Consider the following 24,576-nt stretch of genomic DNA (forward strand, 5'->3'; position numbering starts at 1 on the left):
ATGACGCTGTGTGTGTGAGCACTGAGCTGTGATTTAAAGTTTCTTACTGTGGTTCATGAACCCACCTGCATATGACGCTGTGTGTGTGAGCACTGAGCTGTGGTTTAAAGGTTCTTACTGTGGTTCATGAACAAAATCACTGTATGAACATCCCTGTACTAGACCAGCAGCTTCATCCTACAGACATGGCAGCAGAGGGTGGAGGTCACGCCAGTTGGTAGCTCTTCTGTACATTCCCGACTGTAAGTATGTGTGCACATCAATGTCTACAAAACCAATAAAACACAAAACACAGAATTCAAACTGAAAAATTAACATTTAAAAATCCTAAATTGATTATAAAACTGTTAATCGCTCAGTTGTGCCCAACTCTGCAACCCCATGGACTGTAGCCCACCAGGCTCCTGCGTCCATGGGATTCTCCAGGCAAGAGCACTGGAGTGGGGAGTTATTTCCTTCTCCAGGGGATCTTCCCGACCCAGAGACCGAACCCTGGTCTCTGGCATTGCAGGTGGATTCTTTACATCTGAGTCACCAGGGAAGCTCATAAATTGATTAGAATTTTACATTAAAAACTTTTAACACTAAAAGGGAAAAAAAGGTATGTAAAAAGACGTTATTTGTTACATAAAACGTAAAATGTCTATATGGCCTAAAAACAAAGAAGCAAAGACAAAGCAGCACCTCAACTGGGTAGCGAAAGACAAATAAAAATAAAAATGATACGGCCACCAAAACACAACCAATACTGCAGGAAAGGGTCTATCTTCCTAATACATAATTTAGTACTTAAATACGAGGGAAAACACCTGAATAAGAGACAAACGATATGAAGGAAACAATTATAAAATAAATACAAATGGTCAATAGCATTAAAATTGTACACTAGAGCAAGATACTACTTTTCATGTATAAAAATCAGCAAAGAGTTTTCTTTCTAAATATTAATACCTGCTGTTGACGTTTAAAAAAAAAAAAACCATTTCAAAAATCACTGATTGTAGACTGTGGCAGTAAGATTCAGAAATTTTCATAACGTAATTACCCTTCCATCCAGTAAGTCTACTTCCAGAATTTATCCTATGGAAATAATACAAACATTATCAAAAGTATTTTGAATGTAGTATTATATTAAATAGTGAAAAACTGTAATGACCCATTGAGTCATCAGTGAGAACTGGTTAAATAACTATCGTATATCCACAGAATAGAATGCTACGCAACTATTAAAAGAGATAATATAAATCTGCATTTCTTGCCCGTAATATACTGCTAAATGAAAAAAGTACTAGATGTATAAGAATATATGTTTATATTTTAAAATTTTTAAGCACATTTAATCCCTCTTTACCAGTAAATAATTTTCACACTGAGTTTTCTAACCATTTTCTTTAAAGAAGAAACAACTAAAATCATCACAAAGAAAAAAGAGAAGAAATGAAGGGAAAGAGGGAGAGAAGGAAAAGAAAAAAGAGGCAAGCAGACAACCAAAAGGAATTGTAGGAAAACCGGATTGCAAAGCTGAGCCATCCAGAGCCACTGGCCTTCTGAAAGAACTCCAAAACTAGCAGGCCCTAAAGGGAGAAGAAAGTTTTTGGCAAGGAAAAAGCAGCCCCTAGCATCCACCAGTAGGGCTCGGGGCAGGCGCTGGCCACAGACCTCATGGCGACCCTGCGGGCACTCCGTGAAAGTGAAAGTGGAGGCAGGACTCAGAAAAGGCCTGCCTTTCTATCCAGGAACTGACCTTCACAAGGCCGCCTTGTGAGGCAGTGGCAGAATTAGCAGCAGTCCCAGGCTCAGGGCCAAGTCACAGCAGAAAGGGCTGGCCTCGGAGCCTGCTCACAGAGGGAGCTGCCTGCAGGCAAGGAAGATGAAATCAACTCCCCTTGAGAGGAGGGAGGAGGCTGGGGTATTGGGTCTCGGTTTTACTCCTCAAAGGACCCTTATGCCTCCGTGCAGACAGGGAGATTCATCTTCAGCCGTCTGGCCCACCAACTGCAGGGGACAAGCATCTGCTGTGTAGCTCAGCCCCACGGCCCACCGTCGCTTTCTACACATATACACAATGCAGTGAAAACAATCTGAAGCACTGCTCCGTTTCACAAAGGTCTCAAGCCATTTAAAAACTAGAATGTAAACCTCAACTACCCTTAACACTCACCTTCTTAAGATAATTTCCCAAGTCTACCGCTGTTCTCTAGTATAGAGACATATATGTATGTGTGTATATGCGTGTATATATATATACACAGGCAGTCCTCACCTGGGCAACAAGACCAAAGACATTTCCCTAAACACTGCTACATGACCATTTTTCCTTCCCTGAGACATGCTAATAATCAAAATGCCAAAAAGCAAGCATTCTTTTTATAAAAGAATAATCTGTAAGAAAGTAAAGGGCTATCAAATATTCATAAAGATACGTGAAATAGTTCAGTCACACAGCTTTCCCTCCCACACCATTCATAAGCGAACAGCATGGGTTAAGGATGTTAAGGGGAGGTGTCAAATGTGAATCAGGAAGAGGTGATCTGGAAGACAGGCCATGACACATAAGAATGCTGGCAATCCACAGGTGTATGAGTAATGGACTCAAAGACATCTTTCTATTGAGAAGGTTCCATTTCAAATTTTCCAGGAAACAGCCTTGCATGCCACCTCTCAAAAAAAAAATACAGAACTTCTATAATTTGGCTGAAAACAAGTCAATATGACATATGTGAAAATGGAAAATCTAACCACTATTTAAAACACAGCTTGTGATAAAAAATCAATTCTAAATACTAACCCATAAACTTAACACAAATTTAAAATATAATCCGTATTTCTAATTTTCAAGTGCTATTTTTCAAAATATTTCTTTTAACAAATATCTGCTAATCAACAATAACATAAAAACAAAAATCTTTGAACACTATTCTTCACTCTACCACCTATTACGTATGTTACATTAAGAAAATCATACATTACATCTCATCCTAAATAAATGATTTTTAGATACAGCAAATATAACATGTAGAGAAATATACACTCTTCTTACAATCAGGTTGACTACCAAACACCATTTCTACAAGTGACATTACTTGCTTACATGAATAAAGCTAAATTTTTCAAGAGAATTACAGATGCTGATGGTGCTGGTACAAACTCCATGCTTCTATGAAACACTGACAAAGACTATGAGAGAAAGAGAGGGATCTGCTCATCCAGAAAAAAAAAAGATTTCTAATAAGATACCACTACAAACAGAGCAAACACACTGAGGAACAAAAACAAAACAACGCAATGGCCAAAGCTGAAGTACCAGAACACCACACTGTATCAGGTACAATCAGAGCTCCGACTATGAACAACAGACACGTTCTGGTTAGTCTACGCCAAAAGGAGTTTACTGGCTGGGTACTGGGTGGCCCAAAAGCTTGAGCCACAGCTGGAGAATCAGACTTACACCAAGGAAGGCAGGTCACAAGTCCTCCCCTACAGCCTAGAATGAAGCCCACAGCATCTGTTACTGCATCCAGTCACAGGCCAGGAAGGAATGCCTCATTAGCAGCCCTTAGACCCCACGTCCATGATCCTTCCAGATGCAGCTGTGTAGCATGCAGAAGCACCACGTGGCAGCCTTTAAGCATGCTTAGTCAAGGGAGGTGACAGGCAGCCTCCTACCTAAACTGGAAAGAGCGTCAAGTAAGGCCCCAGGCAGCTGAAGCCACAATATCCTCTATTAAGATGAAGGCCTGATAGTGGTCACACCTGAAGTGCATTTATTTTGACATGGCATCTTGCTCTAATCTACAGAAGTTCACAAATTGAAAGTTCATAAAAATTCATTCAAATCTCTTTATTAGATTTGCTTGTTATAATTCCCAATCTATTTTCAAGGCAAAGGGAAAAATTTACCCTTTCTAAAGTGATTCTACCAACCAATACAAGACTGAGTAATTTAGATGGGGTCTAGCAAGTTTCTTAATGCACTATAAGTAATGCCTCTTGCTTTATATTCTACCCGTCTGCTTATCTGGTTTCTTGCTTGCCTTTTTTGCTGCAGCTGTGCACCGGGTTAACTGTTTCAATGGTTTTCCTACAATAACCCACAAATTTTTTCCTGATCAGTGTGCTGTATGATTGGTTCTTTGTTCCTAAGATAATTATTTTACATTTGTCTACACTGAACTGCACTTGCCATCTGCTGGCCCAATCACCTAAACAATCCAAATCTTTCTGAATCTGATTGCATTGTTCCTCATTATTTCCTCTAGCTCCAATTTTAGGATCATCTGCAAACTCTGAGATCTTTTCTTTAAAGCTTGGACACATTTTATTTTAATATAGAGAGTTGTTGTTTTTTTTCCAAGTGACCCTTTAGACCCTCCAGCTGAAATCTTCTTCCAACTTGAAAAGTTTCCATGAAGCTTATCGAAGGATACCTTCCAATTATACAGTCAAGGCGCTGCTGGAAACAAAGCTAACTAGAACCTGTTCTGTTTCATCTCTCCTCACTTCCACTGTGCTTATGCTTAGTCGTCCAGTCGTGCCCGCCTCTCTGTGGCCCCGTGGACTGCAGCCTGTCAGGCTCCTCTGTCTGTGGGATTTTAAAAGCGCGTATGTCTTCTAAGTTCTTCACTTTCAAGTATCAATATTTTGAAGAAATGCAAACATTGTTTTTTAATATATAAATTTATGGTAATTTTTCTGAAATAACTTTCCTAAAGCATGCATGGCAAAATTTTCAACAACCTCCTGCATGTAAGACATTTAATTTACTCATTCAAAGAATATTTACACACACATTAGTTATGAGCCTGAGGTACACTGCAGCCTTATAACCTTGGTTCAATTATTTATATTCCAAAATTTCAGTTTCCTACTGACAGGAAGATTAACTTCTAAAGACCTAATCACCTGAGCAACATGAATTACCCATTATCTAAAGGTTACCATACCAGAGCCACCATGTCTAAGATTTTTCTACTTCAATTTCCCATGCTACTCTGAATTATAAACCTTCCAATAAGTTAGTATTTCTTTCGCAGTTTTTAATATTTAATATTGTACACAGAAACCAATGTAGCCAAATTTACCCTTCAAATTAGGTTTACTTGACAAATCTGAACAGAGTGCATTTTCATTGATTAATCATGATGCAAGGGGACAGGCACATCTTTAGATCTGGGAAGAATCATTAGCTCCATAATCTTCCTTCAAAAAGGAAAGGTTCTGCTGGTTGTTTCTATGGGGTGGGATTGTGTGCACTTTTTATTTTCCAATTTTTCTGTAATTCTCTGCAATTTTTCTATAACATATTGTCCTTCCGATAAAAAAGAGACAGTGAAATGTTTAACACCATATTCTGAACAATAACTGAACACTTCGCAGCAGCAGCATGAAATGAAATACTATGTCAAAACACTTAAATAACAGAAAAATTAAATAACATGTATTTTATTTATATTAAATAATACATAAAGGATCTAAAGGACACATTAAAGATTTCTTAATTTATTAAGCCCTTCTTTTTGAAAGAGCTATTGATTTGGAAGTAATGTTTCTCCTTATAAGGCACTTTTGAAAATCCATTAGGAAAAATTATTTTGATATGGTGAATCTGCAAATAATAATTATTAGGTTGTCTTTAATCTAGGTTTGAGGATGAACCCTCTAATAACTGATTAGTCTGAGTTTCTTTTTAAACAATTACTAAGTGACAGTTGTCTGCAGGGATATTTTACTTAAAGTAACACAAAAATACTTAATGAAATTTAATAAACCACTGACTTTTACTTCAGTCTCCCATTCACTAAAACTTTCCTACTCGAGTAATACTCCATATAAATAAAGGACTTTGACAAACTGCATTGAGTTGTATTAAAAGTCACAACATTCCACTTATTATTTTAATCTACCTGTTATCTCATTAAGGCATTTCAGTGAAAAACTACATTTATCTTAAACCTCCACATGCCTCACAGCATAGGAAAAGAAATGTGTATCAGTAGCGATTCGCTTCCAGAGGCACAACATGAAGAGAGTTTAATAAACATTTATATATTTTAATACCAGCTTAGCTTTTCGAGATTCTAGTTTGACTTTTTTATTCCTTGATTTTATGCTCTATGCTATAGACTGTATTTAAATTAGTAGCATCCCATGGTAGCCTGAAATTCAAGTCCAACTAAAATTCATTTGTGAAGCATCATGAAATATATAGGATAACTGAAATAATACACAATTATGTTACATCTAGTCTGTTACTCTAGCTACAAGATGAAACTAATACTCTCCTGTTAATACTCTTTCAAAGACTCTTAACGGTTTTCAACTGAATGACGTTAGAAGGAAAACCTCCTGGTCAAAATGAATTTGACTAAAGTCAATGAGAAAAGGTTACAAACCGTCTTTCACAGGCCACATCAACAAACTGCAGGAAGTAGTGTTCGTAACCCAAAAATAGAGCATGGAGGCAATCAGATCTTGATTCAAATCCCAGCTCCTCCACCTCCAAGCTGCTTAGCTGAGCACAAGCGGACTAGCCTCTTCAAGGTACAATTTCTCCATCGTAACCAAGCACAGAATGATGTTTAACTACCAAGGTTTGTTAAAAAGTGAAATGTATAGAACACCAAACATAAAACATAAAACTAAATGTTCAATAAATGATAGCTGGTGTCGGGGAGACCCCCTGGAGAAGGAGATGGCAACTCACTCCAGGATTCTTGCCTGGAGAATCCCATGGACAGAGGAGCCTGGCGGGCTACAGTCCATGGGGTCGCAAGAGTTGGACACGACTTAAGTGACTAAACCACCACCACCTTCCCTAGCGGCTCAACTGATAAAGAATCTGCCTGCAATGCAAGAGACCTGGGTTCGATCCCTGGGTCGGGAAGATCCCCTGGAGAAGGGATAGGCTACCCACTCCAGGATTCTTGGGCTTCCCTGGTGGCTCAGCTGGTAAAGAATCTCCCTGTAATGAGAGAGCCCTGGGTTCGATCCCTGGGTTGGGAAGATCCCCTGGAGAAGACAAAGGCTACCCACTCCAGTGTTCTGGCCTGGAGAATTCCAAGGACTGTAGGGTCCATGGGTCCATGGGACACAACTAAGCGACTTTCACTGCACTATCTGGATTGAAATTCTAAACCTAATTAAGATGTAACATAAACCTACCTCCTTAGATTCTACAGACTCTAAGAAAAAGGGAAATCACTATTTCCTTAGCATTCTATAGGACCCTTTGTAAAACAAGCATAAAGTGAAAGTGAAAGTCACTCAGTCATGTCCAACTCTTTGAGACCCCATGGATTATACGCAGTGCATGGAATTCTCCAGGCCAGAATACTGGAGTGGGCAGCCTTTCCCTTCTCCAGGGGATCTTCCCAACCCAGGGATCAAACCCAGGTCTCCGGCATTGCAGGCTGATTCTTTGCCATCTGAGCTGCAGGGGAAGCCCAAAATAAATGAAAGAACAGTTATTTACCGTCACGAGATTGTTGTATTAAAGTACCTGTAAAATGCTTAAAATGGTAGATGGCCTATACTGATAAGCTCTAGAAAACAGTGTGAGCTAATAGGAGGAGTAGTTGCTCTCAGAGAACAGGCACACATCGGCTTACTAAATGTCTGTGAAGACAAATCAGTGAGTAAAAAGGTGACTGAGTGAATACAACTTATCAAGATTCTTTCTTCGTGCACAATCTTAAGGATCCCCTCAAAAATCCCGTATTTTTATGTTAAAGCTGAAAATCTGAGTGAAAACAAAGTGACTCTGATGTATTTTATAAACAAATTTCATGTTCTGGGTTTGAACACAAATAATTATTAAACTCTAATGGAAAAAGAAGAATTGACCATAATTCTAAGCATGAAGCATGCCCATTAAATGATGTGTATAATTTATTTCTGAAGGAGTTTTATTACAGTAGCCCTATTTTATGATGTTAGAACCAGGCCAGTCTAGATTAAGCTTTCCTGCTAGGTCTTTTTACGGCTTCAAGGATCTCAGCAGCTTCCAGTGAACAGTGCAAGGAAGACCCTCACAACCTTTTAGGGGTGCTTTTCAAAACCCAGGCCACTAAAAACAAAGAATGATGAAAGGGGGCCGGTCAAATGGCAAGACTGGTTCTCTGTTAAAAGGTACTGTATCAAAACGATGATTTGATCTTTAGCATGCTAATCATCTCAGTAGAAGTAGTTTTCTTTGTTTTTTTTTTTAAGTCTGAGAATAATAAAGAAGCTCAATTCTTCAAATATTTAACAAAAAATAAAGACAGTATCCCTGGCAACAGTGGAAGGTAAGTTCCAGTTTCCTTGCCACGTCACAGGAACCATTCTATGGCACTGGAAACAACAAAAAAGGGCAACAAAACTGACTTTTAAAAAAGTCATTTCCTTTCCAAGCTGATAAACTTTGCACAAACTTGCCTCTGCCCACGGACTAAACAAACCGCAGCCCCAGCATCAAGGGAGGCGTGCACACATCTAGCAGGTGCTGCCGTTTATCACAGAACCGTCCAAAATAATTGGAAGTGACAGCCAGCACCACCACAAATGATTTATTAGTCTTTCACTCAGCTCTTCAGCTTCCTCGGGGCCAGAATAAATAATTTACCAACCCTGTATCTTCCAATCATTAATTCTTCCCTATGCATCCAAACTGCATTTAACTCTGCTGGGTTCAGTGGAATAAAACATACGATAGGAATATTTTTCCAAATACAGAACTATCTGACCATCTGAAAAGGCAGATTTGTCAGTCAAAATGTACAGTCCAGTGAAGAAGAGTCTCAGGGCTCAAAGTCAGCAACTGCAGGGGAGCTGGAGGGAATAAAGGCAAGAGAAGAGGAAAGGAAAGCAGAGCCCGGGAGAGAGCTCTTCCCGCTGAGGGCGGCTCCAGGGACGCTGGACGGCAGACCTGGGCAGCCACCTAAGCACACCGCCACTGGAGACCGCCAACCACGGGCACAGAGCATTCGCTAATTACTGCGTCCCCTAAGACACCCCTAAGTGATGGAAAGTACACAGTTCTCCCTCAAAAAAAGGTTGAAACTTTAAAACATGAACACACAGGATTTTTTTTCATGCAAATTAGACTTAATACAGGGCAGCTTCTTTAAAATATTTTAGTAGCTATCTTGAATGAGTTTATGAGACAACTACATACCCCTTGAAATTCATAAAAGAAAACACAGGCAAAAATCAAAGAAATAAATACTCCAAAATTTTTGACAATGACGGGAAAAGGTATGTCCATTAATTATGTAGAAAAAACACAGAAAACACACAAAAAAATTACATCTTAAATCCACTTTTGATGTACTCTAGTCTAGTCTCATTAAATCAGTATCTATGATTAAAAGAGAGATCATTTTTTGGTACATAATGTATTACATTGTTAGAGCAGCATCTGTTTATTGCATAGCATAAACATTTTTCAGCTTTCTGAAACTACTGATAGGCAAGAAGTGATATGGACCTAATCCTTTTTTATTCCAAGAAGTACTCTCAGTGAAAGGGTTAATAACATTAATATTCTAATATCTGGCATTCTATGAAGCACATCAAGCTGGTGGACGCACAAGGAATTTCACGGAGTATTAGCTTTCTCTTCAGTAGTTTGAGAGAGAACCACAATTCAAATTTTAATGTGTAATACAAGGCTTTGTATATGTCTGAATATATGACTTCCACCAAAATATGAAATGCATTAAAATAAGTCCAACTAATGAAAATTATAAACGTGAAAAAGAATGGAATTTAGATAAAATTTTCAAATAATTTCTTAAAAACTCAAAAATGTTCACAAACAAGAGTGCATCATTTTCAAGACTCAATACTTTACTGTCATTAACTGAAACAATTATATAATGACCTAGGCACAACAGCATATTGTTTACATCAAGTCAAACCACGTCATATTTACACACAGACCAGTGCACTTGTTGCTATGGCAAAATAAACCCTCAGATGGCAGAGGTCCTAGCCTCCCACAGAGTAAAATAAAACAAAAATGTTGAAACTGGAAAATAAAACAAAAGGCATCTTTTTTAAACAAATATCAAAAAGACACAATAGAGATACTGTGTTTTCTCATAGGGGTAAGGGGGACAGAAGGACATTTTGAAACGGAGCAGCAGGACACGGTGGCCAGCAGTGCCGTCGGTTTTAAACAGCAGAGGGACTTCAGCAAGGAAAGGGGGAGCGCTGCACAGCCTGCCGGCGCCACATGGCGAGGACGCTGCCTCACGCCCGCTCTCGGACACTGTGGCCCAAGAGCCGATGGCAGCCTGTCGGACGAGGCCTGCCGAGCAACAGGGATATCTGTGGAATATCTGGGCCAAGTTTCCTGATGCTTCAAAACACCCATCCAAAGAGAGAGACCCAAGCTGTGGTACCGATGTTGTGCTACCATGGAGTATTAAAGAGCAATTAAAATCAATAAACTAGATGTTTCAAAGGCAAAGAACAGCTCAGAAACAATGCTGGGTAAAAAAAGATTAAAAGGCAAACTGCATAAAGACTTATAGAATATTTCAGTTTAGTAAGAACACTTAATGAACACACAAATGCTAGCCTAAAAGCATGGACAGGAAAGATATAAACCAATTCCAGGATGGTGGTTATCTCTGGGAAAGGAAGAACTTTAAAATGTTTTTTACAAATATATATAGTAAACATTAGCATATGAATTCTGCATGGTAAATATCAACACAAGGTTGCCAGTTCTATTTATCCTCTGTATTTCTGTGACTATTTAAATGATTTCTTATATATTTTAAATTTAAGACATAATGTACATAATTTGTTTCCAAAAAAAGTAAGAGAATTTTACAATGTTTTACCTGAAACATGAGGGTCTACCTTTTTAAAAATCATGGCTTTGGTTGGTCTTCATATTTAAAAATTTTTAAATTCCAATCTAAAACACTAAAAATTCTATCCTCTTTTGACAAGTGATTTGGCTTAGTACCAATTTCAGATCATTAGTTCTCAGGAGACTCCAAGGTTTTATTTCAAAATTAGACTGAAAGAATTCACCACAGAGAGTTCCTAAATAAGTTAAAAACACTCTTCCTGGGGGGCTATGAATAACCGGTTCCATCATTTGTCTTAGAGCAAACAGGCTGCAGCGCCTGACTCAACTCTTCTGTTCTAACTCCCCAGTGGGAACCCATCACTTCATCAGTATGTTCCTTCTCATTTTCTCTGTTTATAGAAGGTATTAAGCTTCTATCTAAATATACATACATATTCCTAGTTTAAGCCTTTATATGTATCTAATACAATTTTACTCTAAAGAAATCAGAACCACAGTGACAAGCTTTCTAACTTGTACGAAAATTACTTGCAGTAGAATTTCAGTTCAGCCTCATTTCTTCACAGGCCTTTGGAAATATGACAGGTCATCTACAGCTAAATAGAAACAAGCTGCCTCCCGTTTACAATTATACTTGTACAAGAAAACAAAAGTTTAATACACTTTATGTCACCATGAAGGAAACATTAAAGATACTGCTAATTTTCACAAAAACTGATCAATATTCTCTCAAAGTAGCAACCATCTGATTTAAAGAATTACTGGCTTGTTATCTTAAACAAGAAATCATATTCAACTTATATTGATGTTTTCTATTTGAAGCGTGTCATGCAATATTGTAATTTATCTCATAAATCTACTAGAGTGTGATCAAATCCTATCAACTCTGATTGGCATAAATTTGAAACAATGAAGCAATCACATCTGTTAAGCAGTTCTAGTTTGCTAGACAACACTTTAAAAGTTTATACAATAACACAGTTACATTTTTTCTCCATAAGAATTTCCTGTACCTCACTTGAGCTTTTCCATAAAGTTTTGTTTGTGTACTGATAAGAAACAGAGACAGAGGAAGTGAGATGGATGAAACTGGAGCCGATTATACAGAGTGAAGTAAGCCAGAAAGAAAAACACCAAAACAGTATACTAACACATATATATGGAATTTAGAAAGATGGCAATGACGACCCTGTATGCAAGACAGGAAAAAAGACACAGCTGTGTATAACGGACTTTTGGACTCAGAGGGAGAGGGAGAGGGTGGGATGATTTGGGAGAATGGCATTCTATCATGTATACTATCATGTAAGAATTGAATCGCCAGTCTATGTCTGACGCAGGATACAGCATGCTTGGGGCTGGTGCATGGGGATGACCCACAGAGATGTTATGGGGAGGGAGGTGGGAGGGGGGTTCATGTTTGGGAACACATGTAAGAATTAAAGATTTTAAAATTAAATAAATAAATAATTAATTAAAAAATAAAATAAAAAAATAATAAATGACAGAAATGGTTGAAGTATGAACTTCAAACACTCTAAAAATATTTTAACAAAACTCCAAATGAATTACAAGGCATCAAGACAGAAGAAAATAAATTCATTTGAATAAAAAAAATATAATCTAACTTTATCTTGCGACTACTCCTGAAAATATATGAATGTTGAATTAATTAAAAATGCATGGACATGACACAGAATTCAAACCACGCTTATGGATTGAAACACTACTGTACAACAAAATCTACCACCAACCTCCTTGGTGCAAAATCCCTCATTTTTGAAACTTAAATGATTTTTATGAAAACATTATAATAGTATGTATATAAGTTAGTAGGTGAAAAATACAATATCCCCAAAGTTCCTCTGGGTAATTTTTTAAATACTTCTAATTAGCAAGTGAACTCAAGGATAAAAATGACTAGACCCTAAAGATATATGGGGTAAATGGGCTAAAATGAGAAAGAAATATTAAAAATAAAATTTAGGACACTGTTAAGTAACTTCAAGTTATTGATCCTTATTGATTTATATCATCATGACTAAGATACAACTTAAGAGTATGTGAATATTCTACTAACGATGGCTAAATTATTATTATAAAATAAACTCCATCTGGGCCATTCACTGGCCATTAATTCCAGACAGTGCTGAGACAAGTCTGCTCCTGCTGAACTCTGTCCTAGCTGCCCCTGCCGTGCACACATCTTGCCTCAGAAGCGACACCTCCTCAGCTTCCCCTTCATGCCAATCACACACGCTCCGTACATATTTGCTGATGGACTTATCTCAACAATTTCATTCTCTACCATTAAAACTGAAATAAATAAAACAAAACAATATGATTGAAGGAAAACTTCCCAGAAAGACACAACAGATAATTCTCTGGTGAAACTTGACCCCAAGACAGTGACAGAGTTTCTTGACGAAATCTTCTGTTAATTCAGATGTTTTCCTTTTGTCTGTGGATATGGCAGGCTTTCACAAAACAAGTACATCCTATTTTCTTAGAATTTTCACTTGGAATTACTAGTATTCTTGCTGGCAACCCACTCCAGTACTCCCTGGGGAATCCCGTGGAGGGAGGAGCCTGGTAGGCTACAGTTCATGGGGTCACAAAGAGTCGGACACAACTAAGCGACTTCACTTTTGCTAACCAAAGATGGCAAAACTTTTTTCTCCATTCTCATTTCATTTCTATGATTTTGTCATATTATCTTTAATACATAAAAACTATCCACTAGTCATCCATTTTTTAGTATCTTAAAGCTTAATTTTTAATTACATTCATAAAGAAATCAAAATTCTCATGACCACGCTAATTTAGCTTCAGTATAAAGACATTTTTGATTAGGAAACTAACAATACTAATATTTTACATTTAAAAAGGTAAATTTCCATTAAGTTTTCTTTTCAATATATCTTCTGAAAAAACAGTACTGTTGCTATCTATCATCAATTTCATTTCTGTATTTTATGTTTTCATTCAAGGAGCACAATGCTTTGCACACAAAAACTGGTACAAATAAGACAATTCCTATATTTATTACAAAGATAAGCAATGAACTAATTATTACAATATGGTATAATAAGTGTTTTCCGAAGGTTTGCAGGTGAGGAGACATCACTGAGAAATAAGGGGAAGCTTTCAAGAGCTGTGTATTGCAGGCTGAGTTAGCCACGAAAGCGGTAAGGAGTGAACAGCATATAGAAAGATTGACTTAACAAAGATTAACCACCTGGGCTTATTTTCTTCTTCCTCCCCAGACACAAAAGAGATCTTATTTTTGGAAAATCAGCAACTTTTCAAAGGAAGTATCTCATAAGAGAACTTACAAAAGATACTGAGGAAAAGGTGAATCCTTTTGCCCACAGCTCAGGAACATTCGACCCCACACACCCCACATCTACTACCCTGGAGCTGAATCTCCAAATACAAGAAATGGAAAAAGAAAATCAACTCTAAAAAACGGGGGATGGGGAAGGGGGTGAAAATCACTTCAGTTCAGTCACTCAGTCATGTCCGACTCTTTGCAACCGCATGTACTGCAGCACACCAGGCCTCCCTGTCCATCACCAACCCCAAGAGTTTACTCAAATTCATGTCCACTGACTCGGTGATGTCATCCAGCCATCATATCCTCTGTCGCTCCCTTCTCCTCCTACCTTCAATCTTTCCCAGGATCAGGGTCTTTTCAAATGAGTCAGCTCTTCGCATGAGGTGGCCAAAGTATTGCAGCTTCAGCTTTAGCATGAGTCCTTCCAATGAACACCCAGGACTGATCTCCTTTAGGATGGACTGGTTGGACCTCCTTGCAGTCCAAGGGACTTTCCAGAGTCTTCTCCAACACCACACTTCAAAAGCATCAGTTCTTTCGGCGTTCAGCTTTCTTTATGGTCCAACTCTCACACCCATACATGCCTATTGGATATGACTATACAGATGTTTCTTTCACAAAGTAATGTCTCTGCTTTTTAATATGCTGTCTAAGTTGGTCACAGCTTTTCTTCCAAGGAGCGTCTTTTAATTTTGTGGCCGCAGTCACCATCTGCAGTGATTTTGGAGCCCAAAAAAATAAAGTCTGCCACTCCTTCCATTTCTGCCCCATCTGTCTGCCATGAAGTGATGAGATCAGATGCCATGATTTTAGCTTTTTGAATGCTGAGTTTTAAGCCAACTCTTTTCACTCTCCTCTTTCACCTTCAAGAGGCTCTTTAGTTCCTATTTGCTTTCTGCCATAAGGGTGGTGTCATCTGCATATCTAAGGTTACTGATATTTTTCCCAGCATTCTTGATTCCAGCTTGTGCTTCATCCAGCCTGGCATTTCACATGATGTACTCTGCATAGAAGTTAAATAAGGAGGGTGACAATATACAGCCTTGACATACTCCTTTCCCAATTTGGAACCAGTCCATTGTTCCATATCCACTTCTAACCGTTGCTTCTTGACCTGTATACAGGTTTCTCAGAAGGCAGGTACGGTGGTCTGCTATTGCCATCTCTTTAAGAATTTTCCAAGTTTGTTGTGATCCACACAGGCAAAAACTTCAGTGTAGTCAATGAAGCAGAAGTAGATGTTTTTCTGGAATTCTCTTGCTTTTTCTATTATCCAAAGAATGTAGGCAATGCTCTCTGGTTCTTCTGCCTTTTCTTAATTCAGCTTGTACATCTGGAATTTCTCAGTTCACGTACTGTTGAAGCCTAGCTTGAAGGATTTAGAGCATTACTTTGCTAGTGTGTGAGATGAGTGCAATTGTGCGGTACTTTCAGCATTCTCTGGCATTGCCTTTCTACACAATTGGAATGAAAACTGGCCATTTCCAGTCCAGTGGCCACTGCTGAGTTTTCCAAATTTGCTGGCATTACTGAGTGCAGCACTTTCACAGCATCATCTTTCAGGATTTGAAATAGCTCAGCTGGAATTTCATCACCTCCACTAGCTTTGTTCATAGTAATGCTTCCTAAGGCTCAGCTGACGTCACACTCCAGGATGTCTGGCTCTAGATGAGTGATCACAGCATTGTGGCTATCCAGGTCATTAAGATTTTTTATGTATAGTTCTTCTGTGTATTCTTGCCACCTCTTCTTAATCTCTTCTGCTTCAGCTAGGTCCATACCACTCTGTCCTTTACTGAGCCCATCTTTGCATGAAAGTTCCCTTGGTACTATATACCTACCACACTTCAATTTTAAAAGATTAAAAGCAGCAAGTATTCCTTGACCAAAGATGCCACAGAGATTGGAGAGAATTCCCATGAAAAAGATTTAGTCTGCAGGTTAACAATCTCTACATTGGACCAGTATCAAGAGACTGTTGCACATTTATCTCTCAAGTTATGCTCATATGCACTATCAACAGTTATCACTTTGAAGATATTATCTAAACAAAAACACAGGTACACACACATTTTTACCCGAGATATGGTTTAACTGTATTATTTTATAATTTGGTTTCACTTAAAAGGCCAACAGAATGAGTGTATAGTTTCTATTAAGCAAGGAAATCATTTTGAGATATTAGCAACTGCTCAAAATGTCTGTCAATGATTACATCAGTTATCTATTTCAGAGTCACACCACTCCCCCATAATTGGTTGGTTATCATTAGTTATTTTTCAGATTTTAAGTGAAAAAGTAAGCTCATTCTATTTGGGTGCCTTGTAGACAGTATCTCATTTTTCAATCCCATTATTATGGATATTTTATATGCAGCTAATTTTCACTTACAAATTATCAAAGAAATCAGAGTAAGCCCCTATATTTCTAACTAGACAAGTGTTTTTGCTAAAATATTTTTCTGTGAATTGTTGACTTTGACATTTTTTTCATCCATATAAGAAGCTCCAATCTAATCTGGAAGTATCATTTAAGCTTAAGAATTAGAAGAACTGTAAAGAATAAGTGCACATTTCCCAAACAACAGTTCTCAGTCCCACACATCCAATGCCCCTTTCATTCCCTGAACTATCCTGAACTGAAATTCAGAGTTAATAAAATCTAACTACATACAGAATATTTTTCAAAAAATCAGTACTAATTCCTAACCACAACAAATGCTTAGGCATAACTATTCAAGAGGGAATAAAGCAGTCCCATATTTGTGCCTATATATAATAAGTTCGAATCAGAAAGGAAAAAGATTACAAGTTATTCTCTATAAAAAGTACAAAAAAAGGAAAAGAGAAGAGGTATAGGAGAATTCTAGAATAAAAACTAGTACTGCGATAAGTGATTATAAACAAAAATTAAATTGAAGGTGATAAGACAGAAATAAGCTTTAATGAAATAATGATTGAAATGTCAAGATAAATTATATATTGTTAAAAGGAGAAAACTACGAAGTGTGGTATTAGTGCAACTGACCTGGGTTTTATTTTTAAGTGTAGTGTCAAAATAATTATTAATATTTATGCTAAGGTTGTTACCCTGCAGGTACAACCTACCCCAGAAAACCTACACCTTCCTAAGTTATTAAGTCTCCAGTAGTTAAAAATACTGCAACAGACCATATACTTCCAAAACATAGAACCACCAGTGGAGTAAGTAAAGAAATGTAAAAAGTTATATAAAAGTTGCTTATTGGGGTTGGTACCAAAGTAACACTGGTACAACACAAACATACACCACAACAGTAAAGAATTTTAAAACACATGTTTACCAACGTATTCGTCATTCTAAGAACAGACCTTTACCACTTAGGATGGCAATCTTGAAATAGCTTTAAACATTCCTTATCAACTAATAAAATTCAATTCATTTAGATGCAAACAATTTTAAATTGAGTTTGTTTTTAAAAGAGTCTTAAATACTCTCTCTCACATATCTGCAATCAGAGCTTCCAGGAAACTGCATTGCTGAACTGAAAACTTTTCGACTAGATTATCTAGTTAGAAATGCTATAAATCAGCAAGTGGAAAGAATGTGTGAAGTAAGTACAATTTTGAGAGAACTTCTTCACTCTACTTAAGGTTCCTGATTCCCAACCATTAAATGTCAGAAGCATTCCCACAATTTTTGTGACAAGTGACAGCTCTCCTCCTTAACTGCCCAAATTCTCATCAGCCTACACCACGCTTGCTTGGAAATCATACTTTACAATATCAAAAAACGTGCTTCAAACACAGAAGGAAACACTTTTATCCACTAAAAATTATAACTTGTCGATTTTATCCTCTTCCAAACATTCTTTCTTCAGCCTATATTTTTTGGTATGGTATACTGAGGCTAACTTAAAGAGATCGGTCATCCACTCTAGGACATAAGCATATTCTACTTATATAAGGTTTTTAATAGAAAGCTTTCCTATATAATGGCCTTTTCAGTATTTCAACTTCTACTTAGCTAAATTAAGGTCAAAAGTAGAATCTGGTCACTGGATTGTGCGTGCACAGGCACGCGATGCTTCTACAGTTTCATGTGTGTGCTTTCATTTTGCTTTTGTTGTTACAGTCTTGTCTGGTGTTTAGCGTTTCACTAAACAGCATCAATACTAAGGCAATGCATTAGTCAGAACAGGATGCAGTCTTATTAAAGACTGCTATGTGTCAACACTATCTAGTGCCCTAAAAAGAAACCCCTGGAGGACAAGAGGCCCCTTTTACCCTGCAAACTCTAAATTTAATAAGGTTCTATTTAATTAGTGCAGAATTCAAATACACTGTATTCATGCCAAATTTTGCAACCACATGGGAGGTAGGGGAAAGATACTTCAAACACTTCCATGGGAACAACCTTAGGTTGCTGTCTTAAAATATCAGTGCAGGACCCAAACTGCTTCACATGCTATCCACAAAATGGATGAGGTGTGAAAGAAATTCTGTGTTTAACATGACCTTTGGCTGTACTTTCGCTTGTTATAAAGGAGCTATTCTCAGAGCCAACACATAGGCTATGTCACCACTCGTATAGCCGCAGCACTATTTTACCAAGCGCTTCGTACTGTGACAAACTTCAGACAGAATATACGGGAGCACTCACCTTTGTTGCAAGGCATAATAGGCTTTTCTGAACAAAAAGAGTGATGAATGTATGAGCAGGAACTACTGCATGAGAAGTTTTTCTTTTCAATATACATTCAAATACAAATATGCCAGTGTGGTTACCTAGGTTCAACTTAACAAGTCATTTATACTCTAAATGCCAAAAAAAAACCCTAGAAAATTAAGGTTAATATCTAGTAATGACTTTATTAAACACGTCAAGAGGGAATTAAAAAGAAAACTATATAAAAACTAAACAGTTTCAGCAACTCTCTTCTACAGACCCTCATATCACCACAGACTCTCACCAAGGAACACAGTTGTTTTCAGAAATCCATCGTTTTGACAAAACAGCCAACTTATCAATATAAATGACAGGCAACATATTTTAAGGGAAAAAAAGACTACTGGATCATATAATAAAAAAAATTATAAAGTCTGAAGGTCTAACAAATAGAAACAGTTTTCCATATAATGTCAAATTTATCAGAAGATTTATAAAGCTGAAACAAGTATTAAAAGTCCTGTAATGGGGCTTCCCTGGTAGCTCAGAGGTGAAGAATCCACCTGCCAATACAGGAGGCGCCAGTTTGATTCCTGGTCTGGGAAGATCCCACATGAGCCTCTGAGTCACGCCTCCTGGCTGGTGCTCTAGAGCTCAGGCCACAGCCACCAAGTCCACGGCCTCAGCTACAGAAGGCCACGTGCTCCAGAGTCTGCTTTGCAGCCAGAGAAGCCACGCGAGCAGGAAGCCTGGGCAGCAACTGGAGAGCAGTCCCCACTCTCCACGACCAGAGGGGAAAAGCAGCCCACAAAGCAATGAAGACCCAGCACAGCCAACAATAAATAAATAAAATTATATTTTAAAAATCCCACAAGGTATGCTATGAAGAAAAACTTTAGCGCTACTATCTATTCTACTATGACCATGTTTTCCATATTCATCTTTCTGTTCCCAACAGCAATACCTCTTTACTTTCACCTTTTAGGTTTTTTTATTTTATTCCACTGGCTCCAAAAGCTATAAAACATCAGAATCACCTTTTTTAAAAGTCATAAACACAAACTGCCTAAGTTGGTTAACAAAAACACATAAATACTGGCCATAATAGAAGTGTGTTTTATCACAAAATATTTTTTAAAATATTACACATGAATTAAGACTTCTCTTAAATACGCACTATCGACACTGTAACTACTCAGTAAGAATCTGAGATGTGACTAGGGCCACCACAGGTCTCGATTCACCCGGGATGGTGCCAGCTCACACCTGCTGTCCTGGCATGCGTGCAGCTGCAGTTACTTATGGTGCTCACACTGTCGCCCAAGATTTGACTGAACAGAGCCCTGGAAATGGCCGTGGGCTTATGAGTCAAAAGAAGTCGCCTGAGCATTAGATATCCAGCAGGCAAACATTCAGTCTCCCTGAGGTACAAATTAGTCTTCAGTATTTAATATGGATACAGAATTGTAAGAAAAATCAAATCAGAAAATTCAAGAAGCTCCATACTACCTACTGGTTTAAAAAAGATGACCAAAAGTAATACAAAGTGAAGACAGCTGGCAAGAGAAGCCTATCAGAGACATAAACAACCACAGCCTCTAAAACAACAAACAGAAGCAACTCAAGTGAAAACTACACTATACCAACTACACGTTTGGAACTGTAATGGGCTAAGAAGGGCCCTGGGAATACGACTAAATGAGTACAGTTTCAGCGCCATTACCTACTGTCGGCTGTGTGGCAATGAGCAAGTTCCTAAGTCTGTTTCCTCATCCAAAATGAAGATGATAACCACACTTTCCTCACTTGGAAGAGTGACAAATAATCCATGTAAAGACAGGAGCACTGCGACCGGCACGGTGCCTGCACGAAGTACATGCTCAATAAACGCCTGCTATCCCCATGGCAGGCTCCCCTGCTGCCTCCTCTCAAAAACTAGGCCTCCCAGAGTATTCAGGAGGCAATGCCGCACACCTGTGCATGGGTGTGCACACACATGTGTATCTGAAGCTTTCGATTAACATCACTTGGATGGCACAGCTCGTGTTCACAGATACATGGTACAGTGCGGACTATTACACTAGCACTGGAGACCTTACCCGACCCTGGGGAAGGCTGCTTTTGTCTCTGAAAGAAGTCCACAGTGGCATCTTGAAGCACATTTTAAAATAAAATTCCATATCTAACAATATCTGTAGTTGTTCATCTCCAGAACAGAAGAGTCAAAGATATGTATAATACACATATTTTAAATTCACAAATATAAATCAAAGGAAGACACTCCCTTTAAGGCAAGCATATGAAGGCACTAAAGCAATATCCCAATTAAATATTCATATAGTCAATATTTCAAAATGAGAATTCTGGGTTTACATATGCACATTTTACAATTCTATAGTGAAACCTTTCTACAGAGGTCATTCTCCCCATATTTCACAGCATATATTTCAAAATGTACAATGTTGCATCCCTCTGAAGTGTTAAAACTGTGAAGTACACAGTAACTTACTGCAGGCAAACCCAGGAGGAAAACCATGTTGTGCACATGATACCCTTAACCCAGACAACTGCTTTAACCTACTGATTAAACCCATTCAAAAAGGAACACATATAACATGTTCCATCTTATGATTATGAAATAGCATCAGAACGAAGAAGAAATATTTCGTTTGGTGAAAAATACAAACTTTACATATGAGTATCACTAGGTTAAGTCAGAGAAACTATAGCTTACATTTATAAAGACCTCTGTCCATTTTTAGCTCATTAAAATAAAGGGATTTAAAACTTTCCACAAGGAATATGGTATAAAATAAATGTCATGAAAAATGATATAAAAATCCATATAAACATTATGCTGCTTTCCAAATACACATATAACAGGAATTTTTTTTAAAACAAACAAACCCTATATCAGTCAACTTTATATCTTAGGGATCCAAATCTAAGTTGGACATCATTTCTCTGAACTTTCCTAAAAACATTCCAGTAGTAATCAACCGACCTGCTCTTTAGAGCTACCAAGGATAATGAAGACTGAAGTTTACATGTTCTGTCTCAGTTTACGGACTACTATATCATTAATCTGTAAATGACTCTACAATGAGTATCCACATAACAAATATTCTATCAGCAGTAACCCTAAACAGGTAAATTTAGAGCTAAACAAAGCATAACCAAACTTTTATAACTACTATAAATTACTTAAATAAAAAAAAAATCCCTGGGCATTGCAATGAATATACTTTTGCCTTAGAGCTAATACTTTAATTTTAAAGAACCACAAAGAAAAAAATCAAAACTAGTCAGTAACAATGCAGCGTCTAAAAGCAATAAACTCAAAATTAAGTTATAAATAATTTAAAGCATGTCATGAAGATGTATTAATAATTCATCAGATAAATAATTTACTAAATAATCAAATAAATAAATAATGAAATACATAAATAAATCAGCAAATAAATAATTCTGCAAAATAACCTGAACAATAAGTCACCCAAACAAATCGCAAACCTACAAAACTACAATGATTCTTTGGATTCTGATAGTTTTAAATAAGCAAATGTACATAAACTAGATCAATCCTTGTTAGAATTAGAAATATTTTTCAATGCTAGTGGTAAAATCCTCATCTCAGTACATAAGAACACATTTTCAATTTTTAAAAGACTGCACAGGATTAGTTCTTATAAATTATTAACACAATTATAATATATCCTCCTCCACATTTTACATATAATCTCTGCCTAACATATTTCCCCCAAACAACTGGATACTTAAAATATTCTTAATTTACAGTTCTTTTTCAAAGCAATACTTACAGTACAATAGTGCTATGGTCTTTCTGATAGCTTCCTATCTTCACCAAGTCTCTGGAAATTTTCTGCAGGGGTAGAAAAATAAGAATAACCTTAATTATTATAGATGGCATTTCATTCACTAGTGAACAATGCTTTATGATTCTACAAAGTAGCAGTGGGAAGTGGAGATTAGTAGTTGCAAACTTTGTCAAGGTTTTAGAAGTCTGTAGTAGACTAAACACAAGCCGACAGAGGCCAGCTTCCTCTACTGGAGCTGGGGCACAATCTGTTACAAGTGGCGGGATTTCAGACGTGAAGACAAAAACTTCCAAGACAAAGAGACTGTCTGACATCTAATGCTATCAACAATGTGAGAAGCTCACGGTCCTTGAAAGAACACATGAGGTCACTTAACTGTTATAGTCTGAATGTGGCAACAACCTAATGAGAGCACCACTAACAGTCAAAACACAACTGACCACATAAACCAGTCTTCATTTAACATTTCAGGTTTTTATCCACCCACAGTATTGTGGGTTCTTGAAGTCCATCAACAGCAGATCCCAGGCTGTAATAGCCTTTCCCACGGAAATAAGAACTCTGTAATGAGCGTTTGACACTTTTAAGGAAATAAATCCAAACAGTGTAACACAACATCTGACAAGAAGGAAACTAAAAGTATTTTCTACAATTTATCTCAATGAATTTTCCAATCAAGATAGGTAATATTTTTCTATTTCATAATCAGGGAAAATGAGACTCATATACTGCCTGTGATCTCCAGCTGGCAGGAAGAGTCTAACTGCCTACACAACTTCACGTGAAGGGTCGGTGAACTACAGGCTCCTTAAATTTGAGCCTACCCTTAAAAACATAGCGAATCCTAAAGCACTGTAAATTCATTAGAGCAATGGTTTTGCCTCCCAGAGGACATTTATTGGCATGTCCAATAAAAAGAATATTTATTGGCAATAAGCAGATAGAGATCAGGGATGCTGCTAAACGTCCTAAAATATAAAGGGTGGTCTCCTACAGCAAAGCATTATCTGGCCTAAAATATTAATAGTGCCGAGGGCGGGAGACTCTAGCATAGAGTAAAATGTCCATAAGCACTGTGCCGTTTTCCTACATAAGAAAATAACATTTTCTTCAGGGATGTAATCTTTTTTTATATGTATAACACTGTATGTAGAGGATACCCTAGATAAAAATGCATATACTGTGGAGAATGTGTATATGGGAACTCTCTGTACTTGCTAATTCTTTTATAATATAAAACCTACAATTTCTCAAAAAAAAAGTTTATTAACTTTTAAAAATATGTATTCTTCAGTACATATTTTCAGATCATAAGCTCCTTACTGCAAAATTCAGGCTTAAACTAAACTGGAGAAACCACTAGATCATTCAGGTTTGACCTAAATTAAATCCCACATGATTATACAGTGGAGGTGACAGAGATTCAAGGGATTAGATCTGGTAGACAGAGTGCCTGAAGAACTATGGACAGAGGATCATACCACAGTATAGGAGGGGACTAACCAAAACCACCCCCAAGGAAAAGCACTAAAAGAAGGAAAAATGACTGTCTGAGGAGCCCTTACAAATAGCTGAAAAAAGAAGAGAAGCGAAAGGCAGAAGAGAAAGAAAGAGATTTACCCAACTGTAAAGTTCCAGAGAATATCAAGAAGAGCTAAGAAAGCCTTCTCACATGAACAAAACAGAGAAATAAAGGGAAACAACAGAACGGGAAAGACGAGCGATCTCCTCAGAACTGGAGATACCAAGGGAACATTTCATGCAAAGATGGGCTCAGTGAAGGACGAAAAGGGCAAGGACCTATCAGAAGCAGAAGAGACTAAGAAGAGGTGGCAAGACTACACAGAAGAACCTACAAAAAGGTCTCAAAGATCCAGATGACCAAGACAGCGTGGTGCTCACCTAATGCCAGACATTCTGGAGTGTGAAATCCAGTGGGCCTTAGG

At 37.6% G+C, this 24,576-nt stretch overlaps 1 protein-coding gene across 1 annotated transcript in view; it reads right to left on the reverse strand.

Moving 5' to 3' along the window:
* Positions 1 to 24,576, reverse strand: part of TBC1D5 (TBC1 domain family member 5) — a 595,354-nt gene that overhangs the window by 500,336 nt on the left and 70,442 nt on the right. Inside the window, exon 2 of the mRNA XM_052643045.1 lies at positions 22,613 to 22,674. The gene's annotated coding sequence lies outside the window, so the exon portion shown is untranslated. The remainder of the gene's footprint in view (positions 1 to 22,612; positions 22,675 to 24,576) is intronic.

The sequence above is a fragment of the Budorcas taxicolor genome, chromosome 1, assembly GCF_023091745.1.
Source record: "Budorcas taxicolor isolate Tak-1 chromosome 1, Takin1.1, whole genome shotgun sequence".
NCBI lineage: Eukaryota > Metazoa > Chordata > Mammalia > Artiodactyla > Bovidae > Budorcas > Budorcas taxicolor.